At 41.6% G+C, this 21,499-nt stretch overlaps 1 long non-coding RNA gene across 5 annotated transcripts in view; it reads right to left on the bottom strand.

Moving 5' to 3' along the window:
- Nucleotides 1-21,499, bottom strand: part of LOC114486359 (uncharacterized) — a 464,012-nt gene that overhangs the window by 187,214 nt on the left and 255,299 nt on the right. For all 5 annotated transcript variants that reach the window (XR_008617510.1, XR_003680004.2, XR_008617511.1 and 2 more), the window contains exon 2: nucleotides 13,230-13,365. This is a non-coding gene — a long non-coding RNA (uncharacterized lncRNA). The remainder of the gene's footprint in view (nucleotides 1-13,229; nucleotides 13,366-21,499) is intronic.

The following is a 21,499-nucleotide window of genomic DNA, read 5'->3' as shown; positions in this document are numbered from 1 at the left end:
GCTCCGCAACGGGGGAGGGCCCAAAAGTGAGGGGGCCCCATACCCCAAAAAAAAAAAAAAAAACAGAAAAAAAACATTATTTCAACAAAATTTATTTTATATGTGATATCTAACATTTTGATAAATTATCTGTGGGTTCCAACATCATCTCCCTAGTAATTTGAAATCTCACTTAATCATCCTTGTTTTACAATAAACATATATTTTTATCAGAGAAAGTTACAAATTTTAAATAAGAAAATAATGTATATAATCAAATTGGTTTTTCCTTTATAATTTGTTTTTTTTCACTTAGAGTAAGAAAAGGTAGAAACTGATTAATTCTTCATTATAATTTCTGATAGCTTTTCAATCATTTTATTTTCTATTAAACTTTTAAATAAATTATAAAGTTTTTACATTTTTCCCCACTTCAGAATATAAGCTCTATGAAAGCAGGGGTGTCATATCTTTTCTTCAATGCTGTATCCCTACTCCAGTGCTTAGAGCAGAATGGCAGGAAGAGTTTAATATGTATTTGTTGAGTTAATAATTAAATAAGTAATTGAACGAATTAACTATTTGCTAACCAGTTTCTCCGAACCTGTATTTTTTTATCTTTTGAAGTGTTTTAAATGGCCTTCTAGAAATCAATTATTAACTTCTAAAGTCATTGGTCTATAATTAGAATTATAATCCCTATTAGTTCCACTAATTTAATTGTCTAGAAACATGCCATATGCCTGCATCCCAATTACTATGCCCATGTATTATGTTTTTATATGTTTTGGCTAAGATCTATTTAAACTAATCTTTCAGGACAGTTTCTGATAGTATCATAATTAGATAAATGTGCGAATCAGTTAGCTGTACTGGACAAAAAATATTTTATGATATATTTGACTCAAATCTATTAATTGGTAAAAAATCCATTTTTTTACCCTATCCATCTGTACAGTTGACATTCCGGGATCCCCGGTGTCTGCCAGGAGCAGTACTAGTGTTGGGGAGGAGCCGCAACAAGACAGAAAAGAGTTGAAGTCCAGTTAGCTGGGAGGGGCTTCTACCCAAGACCCCCTCCCACAGCATCGGTGTGTTCCAACTAGAAATGGTTGTTGAAAGCAAAGCCTCACAGGAGCCAGGAAGAGAGAGTCAGACTGCATTTCTAAAAGGCAAAGGGGGGGGGGCAGAAAGGGGAGGAAGAACAATGGATTAAAGGTTGAAAGCAAGAAATAACTGGCATCAAAATAAAGGATGAGAAAAGGATTTGAAGGGATGTCAACCCTTCAACAAGAAGACAGGGCATATGGGAAGAAGGAAAGAAGAAGGAGGAGATCCTTGTCCATTTCCTTGTGTTTTCTGATCAGAAATATTACGTTTAGTGTAGGAAAAACAGAAAACAAAGCATTACGGGAAAGAAAATACAATTCACCCATAATGTGACAAAAGAGGAATAGTAACTTTCTAATATATTACCTTGTAACCAATAAAGTCAAATATATTTACGTTTATATTTTTATAAATAGGTTTCCCCCTTCACCAGCCATTTCCTGGATATAATATCTTCATCTCTTTTTTCCACCCTTCTTTATCGTATTTTAGGTCCTTCCTTCAACCAGAATATAGATGGATTTCATTTTCTTAACGCAACCTGATAGTCTTTCATGATTGTCAAGTTCTTTTACGCTTAGTTATGACACATCTGTTGCCGCTCAACAACTTACCCCAAAATATAGTGGCTTTTTTATTATCTCACAGTTTCTCTGGGTCACGAATGGGGGAGTGGCTTATCTGAATGCTTCTGGCTAAGGGTCTTTGACAAGGCTCCAATCAAGACACTGGCCAGGGCTTTCGTCGCTGCTATGCTCAACTGGGGAAGACCCACAACTGAGGCACTTCAACCAAGACCCCTGGTTTTTGGCGGGACTTGGGTCTTTTCCGGCCCTCGGTGGTGAGACACTGAATATAGAAACAGTCAATGCAAGACCATATATAAAAATAGAGCTCTGACCCCCCCACCTGCTGCAGCCCGCACAGGGAACCGACCTCTCATCTATAGTAACCAGCCCAGGAATCAGCCTGCTGTCTCTAGTGACAATGCAGAAAGCCAAACAGTAACCCCTGAAGCATTCAGCCCCAAATGCCCAGGACCTGATGAACGAGTGACAGCATACTCTTGTCCCTACTTCCAACTTAGGACCAACCAGAGGAAGCCAAATATGTCCCTCTGACAAATCCCATAGGATGCCCCCGTCTAGGAGCCGCCTCCAGCCAGGGCACGCCTGAAACCCTCCTTTTTTTCCACCATGAAGCTTTCCCACTCCTCTGCTTGCCTTTGAGTCTCTGACCAACCAAGTGATGGTGGCCGCTGCCCTTGCTGCAGCCAGCTCTGCACAAGTAGCCTTTGCCTGTTCTCACATGGGTGGTCTTCATTTATTCCCACAGTCAATGGTGGAGGCCCCACCAAAATCCAGTCTGCACTGCCTGTCATCATGGATCCTGGCCTTCAGTCAGGTGTGGTACCCACAGAGGCACCTCGTGCCCTCCTCCTCATGCACGGGCTGTTCAGTATGAAGACGTGGTAAGTCAGCACTGGGTGAGTCTGCTCTCTTTGTGGTTGAGTTCCTCAACTACATATTCTTAATTGGGTACCTGGATTTTTTTTTTTTTTTTTGATGTTGGGGGTAGAAGTTTATTTATTTATTTATTTATTTATTTTTGCTGTGTTGGGTCTTCATTTCTGTGCCAGGGCTTTCTCCAGTTGTGGCAAGCGGGGGCCACTCTCCATCGCGGTGCGCGGGCCTCTCACCGTCGCGGCCTCTCCTGTTGCGGAGCACAGGCTCCAGACGCGCAGGCTCAGTAGTTGTGGCTCACGGGCCCAGTTGCTCCGCGGCATGTGGGATCCTCCCAGACCAGGGCTCGAACCCGTGTCCCCTGCTTTAGCAGGCAGATTCTCAACCACTGCGCCACCAGGGAAGCCCCTGGATTTTTTTTTTTTTTTTTTTGGCCGCCCCACATGGCTTGTGGGATTTTAGCTCCCCAACCAGGGATTGAAACCAGACCCTTGGCAGCGAGAGCACAGCGTCCTAGCCACTGGACCACCAGTGAATTCCCAGTACCTGGATTTTGTCATTGGTTCCATTTTGCTTAGCATTCTTGGTGGAATCAAGCCATTCTTCTTTTTTCCATCTGTTGTGTTACTGTTTTGCGCTGTGCTGTCTTAAGACGGAGAACCATAATACAGAACACACGTAGAGGCCCCGTAAGTCTCTTGTTAAGTCAGCCTCACAGACTAGTGGGTTTTCGGAAACCGGCATCCACTCAGACAAACGTTGCTGTAGATCAGTCATAATGCTGGATGACTCCTCCTTCCATCCTAACTGTGTGTTCTGTGAGGTTGGCTTTGATTCAGAGAGAGCAGTCTCTCTGGATTTCCACCTGCCAAGGGGCACAGATTGTCAGGTCTGGGCTGAGGGTGGCCAGCTGTCAGTCAGGTGCGAGCCCTGAGACACAGGTACGTGGGTTTCCCTTCCAACTGACCCTCGCCAGCCCTCCTGGGCTTGTGTAAATGCAAATCCTCTCCTCTACCAGGAAACACTCCTGCTTCTTATGTTTCTGTCATTACAATCCTAATTCTTGTGCTTATCTTTCCAAATGCATAACTTCACCAAGGATGATGTGGCCCTTCACTGGCCACTCTGGGGAACATTTGAAATTGGTCATTTGAGAGGTGCCTTAGAAAAGAAAGGAAATAACATTTTACAAGTCCAGCAAGCATCATTTTTGATTGGTATTTGAGGACTCCAAATAAAACCCTGAGTCAAAAAGTGCTTTACTAAAAGACCCTTTGGCCAATGTTAGTGAACCCGTTCACAAAGTAATCAGGAGCAAACTAGACTCGTTTCCTTCTTTGTCCTCCAGGTGCTCCTATATCCAGCTGTCCTTCTGACCCCTTATCCTCCTGATTGCTCTCCTCTGCACCTCCTCTCACCTCTTCCCCTTGTCCAGACCCCCTACATTTCCCCAACAACTCTCCTGAAATACCAAAATGCCAGTTGCCTCCAAGAATCCATACCTCTCATGAGCCAGGTAGGCAGACAACTATAGAATTAAACCTTGGACCCAAACTGAATTAAGATCTATAATTAAAGATTTCCCTAAGCCCAAATAAGACCCACAAACAGTCATGGAAGATTTTAGAATCCTTTTGGGTACATATAACCCATAGTTACCTGACACATGTCAACCTGTACAAGTGTTGGTCCGAACCTCAGATGCTAAATCTTGGAGAGCAAAAACTGATTGGACTGACCCAGAAAGGGACCCACAGGACCCCTCGTTCCACAATAAAGCTGAGGGTCAAAAAAAGGCTATATGGGGGCTTCCCTGGTGGCGCAGTGGTTGAGAATCCGCCTGCCAATGCAGGGGACACGGGTTCGTGCCCCGGTCTGGGAGGATCCCACATGCCGCGGAGCGGCTGGGCCCGTGAGCCATGGCCACTGAGCCTGCGCGTCCGGAGCCTGTGCTCCGCAATGGGAGAGGCCACAACAGTGAGAGGCCCGCATACCAGAAAAAAAAGAAAAAGAAAGAAAAAAAAAAAAAAAAGGCTATATGAGTAGGCCAAGGTGTCATAAAACCATACATGAAAATTTTCCAATAAAAAATAAATTGGGGCTTCCCTGGTGGCGCAGTGGTTGAGAGTCTGCCTGCAGATGCAGGGGACACGGGTTCGTGCCCCGGTCCGGGAGGATCCCATATGCCGCGGAGCGGCTGGGCCCGTGAGCCATGGCCGCTGAGCCTGCGCGTCCGGAGCCTGTGCTCCGCAACGGGAGAGGCCACAACAGTAAGAGGCCCGCGTAACGCAAAAAATAAATAAATAAGTAAATTTTAAAATAAATAAATAAATAAATTGGATCATCGCTCAATCATGGAAAAAAACCATGAAAAAATAAGAGATTTCAGGATAGACTAGATAACTTCTGAAAGTAGTTAAGGAAGTTAAGGAAGGCACTGATGTAACAACAGTCCTCTCATCTTTTTGTCAAAGGAGTTAAACCTGAAAGTGGAGACCTAATTTGAAAACAGAAATTAGAATAAGTAATAGCACGTTTAGCTGAACTACAACACCTGGCAGAACATTTTGAAAGGACTTTAGAACAAAAACAAGACAGGACAGAAAGTAAACTTTGGCCCTGCAGATCAAACATGCTCACTCCCCAACAAAACACCTTCAGTCTACAAGGACACTTGTAGATATTGTAAACAGAAGGGACACTGGAAAAAATATTGTCCCATCTTAGGAAAGAAAAACAGAGACAAAGATCTATTCAGGTCAATAAGGGTGTTCTGAGAAAGGGAAAAGTGCCCAATGTCCCAACATACCCTTAAATACTCAAAGGTGAGTTAACTCTAAATGTAGATGGTCAACCTCATCAATTTTTGGTGGATACAGTGCTTTCTGCATTAAACCTTGCCACCTTTGCTCAGTCTCTTCCTTGGAATAAACATACTGCACAGGTGGAAGTTATTTCAAATAACCCACAGATGTTTCCCTACGTCCCAGCCGTTAACCATAACCCTTGGGCCCTTGACTGTACAGCATTCCTTCCTGCTCTGCGATACCACCCCTATGAATTTAAAAGGGAGTACTTTGCAATGCAGCTGTAATATTAAATGCACAACAGAAGGACTATTTCTTGAGGTCCCAGAGAACTCCTCCATTCACAATGCAGTTTGTGTCTCCCATGGATAAACCTTTGTCTCCTCCTTTATATTTAATATATACCCCAAATAAAGATCTTTAAACGGTACCTGACTATGGGCTAAAATTTCTACTGATACAGGCAAAATATTGGGCTGGCCAAAAAGTTTGTTCGGGTTTTTCATGTTACAAAAAGCCGAACGAAATTTTTGGCCAACCCAATAATTGTAGCCAAACCTATAAAAGTTCAGCTAGATCCTATCAAACCACTACCTAACCTTCTCCAATATCCCTTGAAGCCACAGGCAAAGGGAGGGATCACACCTGTAGTTGAAAGTCTTACATTCAAAGGCTTCCCATGTCCTGCACTAGCCCTTGTAACACTCCTGTCCTGCCAGTAAATGAACCAAATGGATGAGGATATTCACTAGTTTAAGACCTCAGGACTATCAGCAAAATTGCTAACCCTCACTTCTCGGTGGTACCCAACCCAAATACCATCCTGCCATCAATTCCTTCTGAAGCCTCTTGCTTCACTCTAGAGGATCTTTGCTCTGCCTTTTCTGTGCCTCTAGACCAAGAGAATTAATACCTTCCTGCCTTCACCTGAGGAGAACAATAGTGTACCTGGACAATTATGCCCCAGGATTCACTGAAGACCCTCCTACTTTTCCTAAGTCCTCAATCAAGGCTTTAAAGATCTAAATTTCCTTTGTGATTCAGTTCTGACACCGAACGTGGATGATCTCCTACTTTGCTCGGAAAACAAGGAAGACTACAAAGAAGATTCCATTTACTTGCTCTCAGCCTTAGCAGGAAAAGGACATGCAGTTTTAAAAGATAATTACCATTTTGCCAATATACAGTCCATTATATAGGGTTGACCTATCTACAGAGGGAAAACCACTCTCTCCGGATAGACTAAAAGCTTTCCAAGCTTATCCTAGACCCATCGCAAGATGACATTTGAGAGGATTTCTAGGCGTATCTGGATATTGCAGACACTGGGGGCCAAACTTTTCTGAGGTTGCAGTGAATTCACTAAGTCCTCAGTCCTAAGAGACCCTCTGCTCTGGGAACCAAACATGAACAGGCCTCTGGAACCTGAAAGAAGCTCTTCAACAGTCTCCTTCCCCAGGCATCCCTGCAAAAAGCCCTTTTGTCTATTTCTGCATGAGAGATCAGACAATTCCTTGGGGTTCTAACTCAGCTTCATGGGAACATCCACAACCCCCTGCTTGCCCCACTGGCAAAGGCTTATCCCCTCGTCTTAGGGCAAGAGCTGCCCCTTCAAAACTCGCTGATGCTTCAGCTGAACTAGTTCTGGCTCCCCGCTCCACCTCATGGAGCCTCACGCAGCACAGGCTTTACTACGGACTGAAACACAGCACTTTTCCGTCAGCCATTAACCTGTCACGGACGCTGCCTCTCTCTCCTTCATTACTATCCATTGCTGCATGAATCTTGCCTTTCTCCCTGCCCCTGACAGAACGAGGGGGCCTCATGATTGCCTTACTCACTCACTCATATAGAGACTCTCCTTTAGAATACAGTCCTCCACCTGAGGTGAAATCAGCCCAGACGGCGGAACTTATTGCGCTTCCTAGAGGAGTCAACCAGCCAAAGACCAGAGAGTAATCACGTATGCAGATGGCAGGTATGCTTTGGGAGCAGTACCCGACTTTGGGATGCTTTGGAAACAAAGATGATTTCTCACCTCTGCTGCAACCCCCATCAAAAATGGACAGCAAGGGACTTCCCTGGTGGCGCAGTGGTTAAGAATCCGCCTGCCAGTGCAGGGGGACATGGGTTTGATCCCTGGACCTGGAAGATCCCACATGCCGCAGAGCAGCTAAGCCCACGTGCCACAACTACTGAAGCCTGCACGCCTAGAGGCCGTGCTCCGCGACAAGAGAAGCCACCGCAATGAGAAGCCCGCGCACCACAACGAAGAGTAGCCCCCGCTCGCCGCAACTGGAGAGAGCCCGCGTGCAGCAGCAAAGACCCAACGCAGCCAAAAATAAATAAATAATAAATAATTAAATAAATACTAATCTTAAGTCAACATTGTTGGGCAACCTTTAAAAAGATAGTTGACCTGCGGGTCCGGAGCCTGTGCTCCGCAATGGGAGAGGCCGCGACGGTGTGAGGCCCGCGTACCACAAAAAAAAAAAAAAAAAGATAGTTGAGGTTAGTTTTCAGGTCATTTGTCACCCACCTGTCAACAACATAATCCTGGAAAAACTGTAAAGGTGGGACACAGCCCAAAACCAAAGCCTCGAGGCCTTTTGAACACCTTCAGATGGGTTTTACCCAGCTTCCAGCCTCTGTGGAATTTGAATCTATTTCAGTTATTGTATGTCTGTTTTCAGGATGGCCTGAAGCATTTAGTTGCCAAAAAATTACAGTCCTTACAGTTGCTAAAAGGCTGCTTGATTATTGTGTTTCTTTTACATCAAGTGATTGAGGCACACATTTTATGGGAACCATATAAAAGAATTCTGTAAAACATTATCCCTTACTCAGACACTACGCTGTACTTAAGACATGCAACCTGGAAAAGTTGAAAGGACCAAAGACATCCTTAAATCAAAATTACCAATAATTTCAGAAATCTCTGAGTACCCTTGCCCAAAGATATTCCCTCTAGCACTTACGGCCATACAGCCCACACTCTGGGGGACACAAGGGTTATCCATCAATGAATTAGTGACCAGAAGGCCCATGAGTCTAGGGATTTCACCTCCCACACCAGACTCTGCCCTCCTGCATGCAGACATGGCAAAATATTGCAAGGGACTCAGGTCCTATATCCAGTTCTCTCATCAACAGTTAAGGCCGCCTTTCTATGTCTCTTTATGATCTTCAAAAGGAGATTTGTTATAGGAACAGACATCGGAGAAAAATTGCTCTTGAACCTTGCTGGGAGGGACTCTCTCAGGTACTGTTATCAATAAATATAGCATTGAAAGTCTGAGGCAGATGTAAAATGTGAATCTTTGGATTCACATTTCACAACTAAAGAAGAAATTCAGAACCCCACACAACTGGAAGACTATTCCAATAGGGGATTTCAAACTAAGGATTGTCAGAGATCTTTCAAAAGCAGCCAATCTTCAGAAGGGAACAGCTGACCCAAGACCTTCAGAACAAATAGATGACAATGGAGAGTGGACAGTTTCTGCCTAAGACCCCATATAATTCCTGTTTTGTTGCTTATCCACTCACTGATAACCATTCTTCTTCCCATTTGCTATAGATCCCTGTCATCCACCCATAATGACCTTTTGACTCTTTTCTTCCCTCCTTGTAATAAGCGTTAAGTCAGAGCATGCTCATCCTGAAGCCATCCTTCCATGATCCTAAATAGTAATCACTGCCTTCATTCTTACTGAATGCTATGTACGCCATCCCTCACCAGCCCTCCATGATCAAAACCTCTGGGCAGTTCCACGTTTGTGAAATGAGACCACAGGCAATCATAGCAGATGGCATTTCCACTGGCGCCTGCAAGTACAACTGACGCTACATAAATCAGTCTATTACTTTGCTAGTGACCCTCTCTCCCAGAAGAAGAACCAATTATTCAAATCTGTTGATCAGACCTGAGATAATTCTAAATATGAATTCAAAAATCTTTGTAGAGGGAGACGCAAGAGGGAAGAGATATGGGAACATATGTATATGTATGACTGATTCACTTTGTTGTAAAGCAGAAACGAACACACCATTGTAAAGCAATTATACTCCAATAAAGATGTTAAAAAAATAAAAACTAAAATTAAAAAATAAAAAATAATTTTTTTAAAAATAGAGAAATTTTTAAATAAATAAATAAAAATCTTTGTAGAACAATGGGCCACATACTACCCAGCAGAGACAAATAGAGATTCAAATATGTAACCCAGCTCACATAAGATCTTGGTTCCAACCTCCTGCTGTGAACAGCTCCTTTTTTCTTGGATGTCCATGTGCCTCAACTGGATACTATTTCCTTTGTGTCCAGGATGCCTGGTCCTGTTTGCCTCAAACGAATACTTCTTTCACTTTGGGAAGAATATTCTGAGACTTGTCTTTATATAGACACCCTAATTCTGTAACTCAAAAAGCTTGGACATTCAGATTCAGATGTGAGTTCCAAAATGAGGCTACTGTTGATTATTTCAGGTACACTACTTGAGAAAATCCCTGACTCATTATTATTTATGCAAGCAATTAGAGCAGTGCTCCTGTCATTGGGACCACACAAATAGAAAAGGCTCGAGGAAACCTACCACTAAATATAATGACACTATCTCTGCCCTAAATGGATCCATCTCAACTCATTGGCACAAGTAGTGATGAACAACTGCATTACTCTAGATTTCTTGTTCCTTAGTCATTGTAGGTCTGTACCATTGCCAATACCTCTTATTGTTCTTGGGACGATGAAACAAGCAAATCTGAACATTGTTTTAAGGAAAAAGCTATTTGGCTAACTAAGGTTGATCCTTGCGGCCCATGGGATTTGTTCTCCTGGCCTAGGCTGGGCTATTGGAGTTCCTGGTTTCGAAGAATCTTGCAAGAACTACTAATCACTCTCATTTTTGCCACAGCAGTTATGAAAATACTCTGCCTTATTTTCTCTAGAGTCGTAAATGCTTCTATGTAGCAGCTCTCTCATCATATCATTGCCATGATGATACAACAAAAGGATCAGGAAGATCTTGCAACACAAGTGATCATGAAGACAACTGGACAATCTCCAAGTGGCGAAGATCTGGATCTCTAGTTCTTCCTGAATTGGTGGTCAACCTCTTGCAAGCAAAAGAATGACCAAAGGGGAACTGAGAAACTGAATATAGAAATGACAATGACCTATATATAAAGATAGAGCTCTGACCCACCTGCTGCAGCCCACACAGGGAGCCAACCTCTCATCTATAGTAACCAGCCCAGGAATCAGCCTGCTGTCTCTAATGACAATGCAGAAAGCCAAACAGTAACCCCTGCAACATTCAGCCCCAAATGCCCAGGACCTGATGAACGAGCAACAGCATACTTTTGTCCCTACTTCTAACTTAGGACCAACCAGAGGAAGCCAAATATGTCCCTCTGACAAATCGCATAGGATGCCCCCATCTAGTAGCCGCCTCCAGCCAGGGCACGCCTGAAACCTTCTATTTCTTACACTATAGAGCTTTCCCCTTCCTCTGCTGCCTCTGAGTCTCTGACAAAATGTGAGGGAAGATGGTTGACTCTCTTGCTGCAGCCAGCTCTGCATAAATAGCCTTTGCCTGTTCTCACGTGGGTGGTCTTCATGTATTTTCACGGTGGGAGACATCAGTTCCTTGACACATGGCCCTCTCCACAGGCGGCTCACAATATGGCAGCTGGCTTTCTTCAGAGCAAGTGACCAGAAGAACAAGAGAGGGCAGGCCAAGACAGAAACCACAGTCTTTTTGTAACCTAATCTCCAAAGTGACATCCAACCACTTCTATTCTTAGAAGCAAGTCACTTGGTCCAGCCCACATTCAGAGGAGAAGATTACACAAATATGTGAACACCAAGATGCAAGGGTCATTGGGGTCCATTTAGAGGATGCCCACACTTAGTGCAGTGACTGAAGTACTTAATACCATCCCATAAATCATTTTATATTATTCTTCTTTTTGTTTTTGTCTTTTTTTAATGTTTTTAATACCATTTCCACATGATTGTTTTAAATTTTCACTGTACATTTCCATTTCATTAATTGTAATTTTCCTTTTCTATGCTCTCAGAGATACATATGATGCTATTTTTTAAAAACAAGGGACCAGCTCTTTCCCTCCATGAAATTCTATTTCATCACTATCTCATCACAGAAGAATGGGGTTCCTTTAAAATAGATCCACTTCCCCACCCCTTAAGTCTCATCCTATTGTGACCTTTACAACATGGTGGGGGGGGGGATGAAATGGGAGATTGAGATTGACATATAATCACTATTGATACTATGTATAAAATAGATAACTAATGAGAACCTACTGTACAGCAACGGGAACTCTACTCAGTGCTCTGTGGTGACCTAAGTGGGAAGGAAATCCAAAAAAGAGGGGATCTATGTCTACGTACGGCTGATTCACTTTGCTGTACAGCGTAAACTGACACATTGTAAAGCAACTACGCTCCAATAAAAATTAAAATAATGATAATAAAAATAAAACACGGTCATATGCCCCTCTCTCTGCCCCACCCCCAGGCAACTCTAGTGTGTTGCTAGTATAACTTAGTACTTATTCGGGTTCCCCTCAGGGGTTGTCTCTTTGTTTCAAGAGTTGTCATTTATGCCTCTATTTCCTCTTCCTAAGATGCATAATCTTATCCACTTACACATACACAAATACACACATATACATAATTGCCAGGTTTATTTTCCACTGCTCTTTCCCCTGTTTTTGCAATCTCCCATCTGAAAGTCTCTGTTCTGACGGTTTGTTTTTATATGTTTTCAACTTTTCACTGAGGTATACGACACATAGAGCAGAGCGCACAAATCAAAAGTGAACAATCTGAGGACTGATCACAAAGTTAACATACTCACATCACCTTCACCCAGGTCAGGAAATAAGATTTTGCCAGCACTCCAGAAGCTCCACCCAGGCCGCTGCCAGTCACTACCCTCTCCATCCCCTCAAAAGGAACCACCATGCTGACTTCTAACACCAGAGATTTGTTTTACCTGGTTTTGAATGTATATCAAAGGAACAATGCAGCATTTATTGCTCTGAGCCTGGTCTCTTTCACTCAACATTATGTGTGTGAGACTGATCCATGAGGCTCTAGTTCTTCATTCATTTAAATTAATAGATAGCATTTCCTCATATGAATTACCACAATATATTTATCCATCCTACTCTTGATGAACAATTTGGTTGTTTCTAATTTGGAGCTATTACAAACAATGCTGCTATACTTTGTGTCTGTCTTTTGGTGCACGTGGGCATGAATTTCTGTCAGGGCTATATCTGGAAGTTAAATTTCTGGTTCACAGGGAATGCATTTTTCACCTTTAATAGATAGTTCCCATTTCCAATGGTTGTACCACTTCAGTTCCCACCAACATCGCGCAAAAGTTCCCTGGTTAATTTGTTTCGTTTTGTTTTAGTTAACATGTGTTAAGTTTAATAAACATTTATTGAATATTTGCACCTAAGACAAAAGGATTTCAGAACATCATTCTACACTTTGTAATTATTTACCATGATTTTACCAGTATCTTCAAAAAACTAGACCACTGCTATTGTACCTTGTGTGCCCAGCCCTGTGTTAAACACAAAGAACAGGGTCAATCAGAAAACCCAAAGAACCTGATGCTATGGTGGTCAGATTATTTTTGCCACCTAGAAGTTCGTTTATTTCTTCTTCTCCATGCAATTTCAACAGTAATTACAATAGTTAAAATCTGGCAGCCCTAGAAGCTTAATGAAGATGGCTATATTCTTACAACCAAAATTACTGGACTATAATGATCCATTTATTTCAGCAATTTTCACAGTGAAAAGAGATTATTAGTGGTTCACTTACTTGATTTATATATGAGCAATTCAGGAAAGGATGAAAACATCAAATCAATTCTTTGGTGGGTCACTCAGCCATGTTGTCAGAGCCAGTCTTGGTTATTCTTTTAACTGATTGCAGCCACTATCATTTTCTGAGACTTCTGCTTAGTAAAGAAAATAATTTATTTGTTAATTTACTCATTTGTTCAGTCATTGAGGAAATGCTGTCTGCTCATAAGTGGACCTGAACTTCAAACCCATGTTGTTCAAGGGTCAATTGTATTTGACTATGTAGATTAACCCAAAATAAACACATTCAGGAAAATCCACAGCAAGATACAGCCAGTGAAATTACTGTACTTCAATAATAAAGAATTATGCAAGTATTCAGGTAGGAAAAACAAGTTACATTGGGCAAGTTTCTATAATAACTAGAAATGCCAGAAGACAATGAAGCAATGCCCATCAGAATTGATGCCAAAAATATTCTCAACCATGTAAGACTATAGGAACTACTACACCGATATGATTTTTCTTAAATGATTTTTAAACACAAGGCACAACAACAAAAGTGCTTAACAAAATCCATCCATCTATCTAAATGCAGCATTCATTGGTGTTGAGTTTTCAATCTATTGAAGAATACAACTATAGGAAGAAATAATTGTGGCGAATAGTGATTTTAAGAAAAGATATAAATGTTATTGCCATGGACATCCAAAAATACTATATGATAATAACAAAAGCTTGCAAGAATGCAAAGAAACTGAATCACTCACATATTGTGAATGGGAATATAAAATGGTACAGCCACTCTAGAATATGGCAGTTTCTTACAAAACTAAGACACGTTGCTTACCATACAAACAAGAAATTCATTCTCAGGTGATTTCCCAGAGAAATGAAAACATGTTCACTGAAAAACCTGTACATGAATATGCATAGAATTTTAATTTGTGATAGTCTAAAACTGGAAATAACCCAAATATTCTTCAGTGGGTGACTGGTTAAATAAACCAGGGTCCATTCATACTATGGGTAGTAGTGATAAAGAGAATAAACTATGACACATACAAGTTGGAAGGATGTCAAAGGGATGATTACTGAGTGAAACGAAAAAGGCAGCATCAAAAGTGTACACAATGTATGGGTCCCTCTATGTAATATTCTTGAAATGACAAAATTACAGATATGGAGAACAGATTCTTGGTGCAGGGGGTTGAGGGATACTTGTGGTGGAACTATTCTGTGTCTTGATTGTTTCGGTGGTCACACAAATTGACACATGTGATAAAATTACATAAAACTGAACACACACACACACACGGGCATGTAAAGCTGGTGAACGCTGAATAAAATTGATGGCCTGAATCAATGTTGATTTCCTGGTTGGGATATTGTATATATATGAAAGCTGTTATCTTTTTTTTTTGTTTTGTTTTGTTTTGTTTTGTTTTGTTTTGTTTTGTTTTGTTTTGTTTTGTTTTGTTTTGTTTTGTTTTGTTTTGTTTTGTTTTGTTTTGTTTTGTTTTGTTTTGTTTTGTTTTGTTTTGTTTTGTTTTGTTTTGTTTTGTTTTGTTTTGTTTTGTTTTGTTTTGTTTTGTTTTGTTTTGTTTTGTTTTGTTTTGTTTTGTTTTGTTTTGTTTTGTTTTGTTTTGTTTTGTTTTGTTTTGTTTTGTTTTGTTTTGTTTTGTTTTGTTTTGTTTTGTTTTGTTTTGTTTTGTTTTGTTTTGTTTTGTTTTGTTTTGTTTTGTTTTGTTTTGTTTTGTTTTGTTTTGTTTTGTTTTGTTCCGGTTCCCCTGCATCGGCAGGCGGACGCGCAACCACTGTGCCACCAGGGAAGCCCCAAGCTGTTATCTTTGAGGGAAACTGGATAAAGGGTAGACAGGATCTCTCTGTATTGTTTCTTACATTTCTTTGTAGATGTGAATCTACTATTATCTCAAAATAAAAGTTTTCAAAATTTAAACAATAATAAAAATAAGAAAAATTTGGAGTATGGGAGAATAAATAACTAAAACCTAATGTTGAAACATTTATTTAACTCAAATAATCACTTTGGTCTTTGAAGGCTTTTTACAATCTTTTTTTTAAATGTAAAGAGATTATTTAGAATTATTAGAATTTAGACAAAAATAAATTTCAGTTCTTTCAAGTTCACTTAGTTTCAAGTTCAAATAAAATTAAATGTAATGTAATTTATTTTGAAATAGAATAGGTAATTTGATTCTATTTTTCTAAAATTATTTCTGTTCATTTTTTTCTATCTTTATATCTGCAACTACACATTGAGATGTTTAGAAAAATGTACATCTAGTGCCAGAAATAGCTACTTCTCATTAATGAGATTTGAGGTAAGTTTTTTTAAAATTTCTTTTTGTATTTTTGTATAATTTTTAAATTGTGGATATGTGCCATTTTTAATCCTAAACAAATAGCAACCAAAAAAATTTTTTCAAGAAGAACAATAAAAGCTCAGTCCCTGAGCTTGAAGAGGTTATCGTCTTGTAGGATGACAAGCAAGTAAACGAAAGATTTAGAAAGAGGGCCAAAGTTTCCATGAGAGACACAAAAGGATGAAACAAAAGCTGCCTTAGCTCCAGAATGAAAGAAGACTGCCCAGGAGTGATGAAGCATTTTATAATATTGTTTTTTAAAACCTTCATTTCTTGGTAATTTTATAAGTTCTGTCTGGAAAAGGCACACCGTGGTAAAAACTGTTTCAAGTCAGACTTTCCACTGTAAAATCCACTTTGGTTAGTTTTCATACTTTATTGACATGACTGTGTAAAAGGTGAGGGACTGCAAGCGGAACAGCATGGACTTGGAGGCCAAGGTGTTGTTTATTTATTTTAATGAAGAATAGTCTAATAATTAGAACCTCACTTGAATTTTTACTCTTTCAAAAATTCATTTTCACCATTTAAACCGTCATTTTCTTTTTATCTTTGTAAAAGATGCTATTAAAGCCAAACACTGCAATGTGCTAGTAACCTACTTTTGTCATTTATATATGAAGCCAAAAAGAGCATTCAGATGTTTAATTTTCATAATTAGTTGGGAATTTTCCCAATAATTAAGGAGCTGGTATTAATTTGTCACTTGATTTTAATCTCTGAACATACAACTCGTGTATTTTCACTCTGGCCTTGGTGCCGCACCAAGAACTCTGGTACTAGCAGGGAGACAGGCTCTCCATCTTTCACTGAATCTATGTCTAATATTTGTACAGTTGACTGTGCATATCACCATCTATTTACATGGCTTAATTGTGTAATAACATAATTGGCCATCATAAAGGCATGGAGTAGGGCACTCATCAGGCCGATCTTGCCCACAAGCCTAGCTACCCTGACATATGGTCACTCAGCTCCTGCCTAAACACCCAGCTGCAGGAAACTCACCATCCACCAGGTGCTCACTTTTCACGATTGCAAAGTTCTTCACAATCTAAATAAAAGATGTCTGTGGTATTACTCATTACTCTATAGGCAAACCTTGTATATTTTATACTATTGTACGTACTTTAATCTTGCTAATTCAATTGATTCTCCCTCCTCCACTGTTGCCTAGTGGACTGTTGGCCAGACACAACCATTGCTTGTAAGCTGCTCACTGGCAAAGCCTACATTATCCTCACAGGTCTCAGGCAACACAGTGCACGTGTAGTCACTTCATGCCATTTTGTGTAACAATGAAAATGTGGTTTGAATCACTTTCACAAGTTAATAACACACGAGCAACATATAATTGCAAAATTGTCCACATACCACATAAAAGAACTGTCATTTTGCAGACCAGATGTGATGATGTTTGTGGAGTACTTAACTCAGAATACATATCACACAGCCGAGTAGTGTTTATGAAAGCCTCATGTTGTATTTCCCAATGTGTGTATTAAATGTGTCTGTGTTTTGGAACGGACACGTTTTCATTTCTTTTATAAAAAATAAATAGAGTGGGGTAGGGACAGAAACAAGGACCTATTTCACCTTATAGTGACTGGTTGATGAAAACCACATTTTAATACAAATACTATTATAGAAACTTATGTGTTTGTTCATTAAGGAACAATATTTGAACTTCATCATCACAAGGGGCATCCAGACGTGCTCAAGAGCAAGCACAGGTCACCTCAGTGTCAACTTTTCCATGTCCCTGGCAGCCTCTGCTGTTTTTCCTAGGTACTCCACTCCCCCACCTCCCTGGGTCTCACAGCTCCTGCCACGCCTAGGTCCCTTCTCCTCTGAAAGAATGTAGCGCTGACCAGGGCATTTCCCCAGGACTTCCAAAGCCACAATCCATTTCAATACACTCAACCATTTTTATTCACTTCAGGCATTTCTTTCTGCTTGCCCACGCTCCACACTGCCAGGCAATTATCGTATAGAGTTACCTTTTAGAGTTAGAGTCAATATCTCCCTTATTTCTTGCAGTGACAGAACTCATAGAATATACACAAGTTCCTTAGAAAGGATATGCACGCCCATCAGGACACAACCCTTGTCTTCCTCTCTAGCTGTATCTCCTGCAACTTCCCCATCCCTAGAAACGTATGGTCTAACAATACCAAAAACCTCATAGGCGCTTCCACCCCTCTTTCCTTTGTGCATGCTACTCTTCCCTTATCTCCAACTCTGTTCCAAAGGAAGGGCTGAACGTTCACCTCCTCCATGAAGACTGAGAGGATCTTGGAGGAAGATGTAATCTTTCCTTCCTCTGGACCCTATGGTTTGTCTATGGTACCTAATCAATTGCATTGTTTATTTTGCTTTGTTTTTAATTTAGATCTTTCATACTAGCCTTCTCTTCATATGCTCAGCCAATTTTAAAATTCCTTTGGAAATCCCTACCACCTAGCAGAGTGTCTGAAACATAACTGACATTCCATGAACAATTGTTGAATGAATGAATGAACAAATGACATTCATCAAAAGAGCTTGGTCTGGAGGCGCCCATCACCATGGGGCTCTGTGTGGATTGAGCTGAGGTTGCCCTTTAGACCAGCACTGAGATCTCTGGGCATCATGGATGTAACAAATGAGTTAAGAGGTAAGAGTGCCTGGAGAGGCACAAAGAGCAGTTTCCCGGGAGCCTGTCATCAGCCTCTGTCCTCTCAGTGCTTACTCATTGCAGGCGCAGCTGCTCACGACCTAGTTTCATCTGTGCTTCCATCCTCAGTGGTCTCATTAGCTCCTGGCAGCGGTCATACCCCAGAGCATCTCCTTCTCCAAGTGCTCTAATGAGAAGGCCCAGCAGATCTCATCATTTGGAAATTAACAGAAGCACTGGACAGAGAGCAAGTGCCCAGCCCCTCCCCAAAGGCATCACCTCAGCCATCCCTCAGGGAAAAGAGAGAAGGTTTTCAATATACTCCCCGTCAGAGAGAGAGAAGAAACATTTTCCCACCAGCAAACCAGGGAGCAAGAAGATCTCACTGGGGCGTTCAGAGGACAGTTGAAAACTTGAAATGAAATACAGCCTTCATATTTTGGTGGTGGCAGTAGCAGGAAAAGGGTTAGAGCTAAAATTAGAATAACAAAAACTAACTTTATTTGAAATACAGAGTGAAAGAAGTATTGAATAAGAACCACTGGAAATAACAAAAAACGAGGAATTTCAAACCAAAATGAGAGTTTAATGACCCTTTTACTGCTAAAAAGAACTGAGCTTTTTTTTCCAATTTTTGATCCTACAAAAGAAACTTGTATGTGGAATATCCAATGCCAAAATCCCAGCAAATCATTTTAACTGCTGAGTTTGCTAAGTGTAGAGGATGTCTTTTCCAAAAGGCTATTTCCTAAATTCTGCTAAATAGAAGAGTTTTCTTATTTTCTCTTTCTGTTACCACTGTGGCCTATGAAATTCAAATAACTCACCTAGATTAAAATATTTCTGCAAAGACTACAAAACTGAATGCTACCTTTGCCTCAGATTTTTCTGTTAAAAGCAAGTTTTTGCATAGAAATTCAATAGCTAATGCAAATTTTTAGGGATAGATGTGAAGCAGTTTTCAAGATTCCTTAATTTGGCCCAGACGCCACAGTAATTTTGCTGCTATTAGTGTTGGGCATAAAAGATGTTCACCTTGTGCTTCAGTACAATATGTTTCAAAATACTAATCACAGGGATAGCTTCAAGATGGTGGGGGACTAAGACGTGGAGATCACCTTCCTCCCCACAAATACATCAGAAATACATCTACACGTGGAACTGCTCCTACAGAACACCCACCGAACGCTGGCAGAAGACCTCAGATTTCCCAAAAAGCAAGAAACTCCCCACGTACCTGGGTTGGGCAAAAGAAAAAACAGAGACAAAACAATAGGGACAGGAACTGCACCTCTGGGAGGGCACTCTGAAGGAGGAAAAGTTTCCACACACTAGGAGCCCCTTCACTGGCAGAGACGGCAGGTGGCAGCGGGGGAAGCTTCGGAGCCACAGAGGAGAGTGCGGCAACAGGGGGTGCGGGGGGCAAAGCGGAGAGATTCCCGCACAGAGGATCACTGCCGCCCAGCACTCAACAGCCCGAGAGGTTTGTCTGCTCACCCGCCAGGGCAGGTGGAGGCTGGGAGCTGAGGCTCCGGCTTCGGAGGTCAGATCCCAGGAAGAGACTGGGATTGGCTGCATGAACACAGCCTGAAGGGGGCTAGTGCAGCATAGCTAGCCAGGAGGGAGTGCTGGAAAAAGTCTGGACCTGCCTAAGAGGCAAGAGACCATTGTTTTGGGGTGCGTGAGGAGAGGGGATTCAGAGTGTCACCTAAACGAGCTCCAGAGACGGGTGCAAGCCACAGCTATCAGCAAGGACACCAGAGACGGGCATGAGACACTAAGGCTGTTGCTGCAGCCACCAAGAAGCCTGTGTGCAACCACGGGTCACTATCCACACCTCCCTTCCCGGGAGCCTCTGCAGCCCGCCACTGCCAGGGTCCCGTGATCCAGGAACACCTTCCCCGGGAGTACACACAGCATGCCTCAGGCGGTTGCAACATCATGCCAGCCTATGCCGCCACAGGCTCGCCGTGCATCCCATACCCTGCCCTCCCCATGGCCTGCGGGAGCCAGAGCCCCCTAATCAGCTGCTAGTTTAACCCCGTCCTGTCTGGGAGGGGAACAGACGCCCTCAGGTGACCTATAAGCAGAGGCGGGTCTAAATCCAAAGCTGAACCCCAGGAGCTGTGTGAACAAAGAAGAGAAAGGGAAATTTCTCCCAGCAGCCTCAGGAGCAACAGATTAAGTCTCCACAAGCAAACTGACGTACCCTGCATCTCTGGAATACCTGAACAGACAACAAATCATCCCAAAATTGAGGTAGTGGACTTTGGGATCAACTGTAGACTTGGAGTTTGCTTTCTGCATCTAATTTGTTTCTGGTTTTGTGTTTATCTCAGTTTAGTATTTAGAGCTTATTATCATTGGCAGATTTGTTTATTGATTTGGTTGCTCTCTTCCTTTTTTTTAATATATATATTTCTTTCCTTTTTCTCCTTTTGTGTGTATGTATATGCTTCCTTGTGTGCTTTTGTCTGTATAGCTTTGTTTTTACCATTTGTCCTAGGGTTCTGTCTGTTTGTTTGTTTTAGTATAATTTTTACTGCTTGTTATCATTGGTGGGTTTCTCTTTTGGTTGGTTGCTCTCTCTTTTTTTATTACTTTATTTTAATAATTTTTTATTTTAATAAATTTTTATTTTATTTTATTTTATTTTATTTTTCTTTCTTTTATTTTCTCCCTTTTCTTCTGAGCCGGGTCACTGACAGAGTCTTGGTGCTCCAGCCAGGTGTCAAGCCTGAGCCTCTGATGTGGGAGAGCCAAGTTCAGGACACTGGTCCACCTGAGACCTCCTGGTCCCACGTAATATCAAACAGCAAAAGCTCTTTCAGAGATCTCCATCTCAACACTAAGACCCAGCTCCACTCAACCACCAGCACACTGCAGTGATGGACACCCTATGCCACACAACTAGCAAGACAGGAACACAACCCCACCCATTAGCAGAGAGGCTGCCTAAAATCATACTAAATTCACAGACACTCCAAAACACATCACCAGATGCAGTCCTGCCCGCCAGAAAGACAAGGTCCAGCTTCATCTGCCAGAACACAGGCATCAGTCCCCTCTACCAGGAAGCCTACTCAACCCACTGAACCAAACTTACCCGCTGGGGGCAGACATCAAAAACAACGGGAACTACAAACCTGCAGCAAGAAGAAAGGAGACCCCAAACACAGTAAGTTAAGCAAAATGAGAAGACAGAGAACTACACAGCAGATGAAGGAGCAAGGTAAAAACCCA

Source organism: Physeter macrocephalus, chromosome 5, assembly GCF_002837175.3.
Source record: "Physeter macrocephalus isolate SW-GA chromosome 5, ASM283717v5, whole genome shotgun sequence".
Taxonomy (NCBI): domain Eukaryota; kingdom Metazoa; phylum Chordata; class Mammalia; order Artiodactyla; family Physeteridae; genus Physeter; species Physeter macrocephalus.
This window is presented reverse-complemented; position numbering and strand designations above follow the sequence as displayed.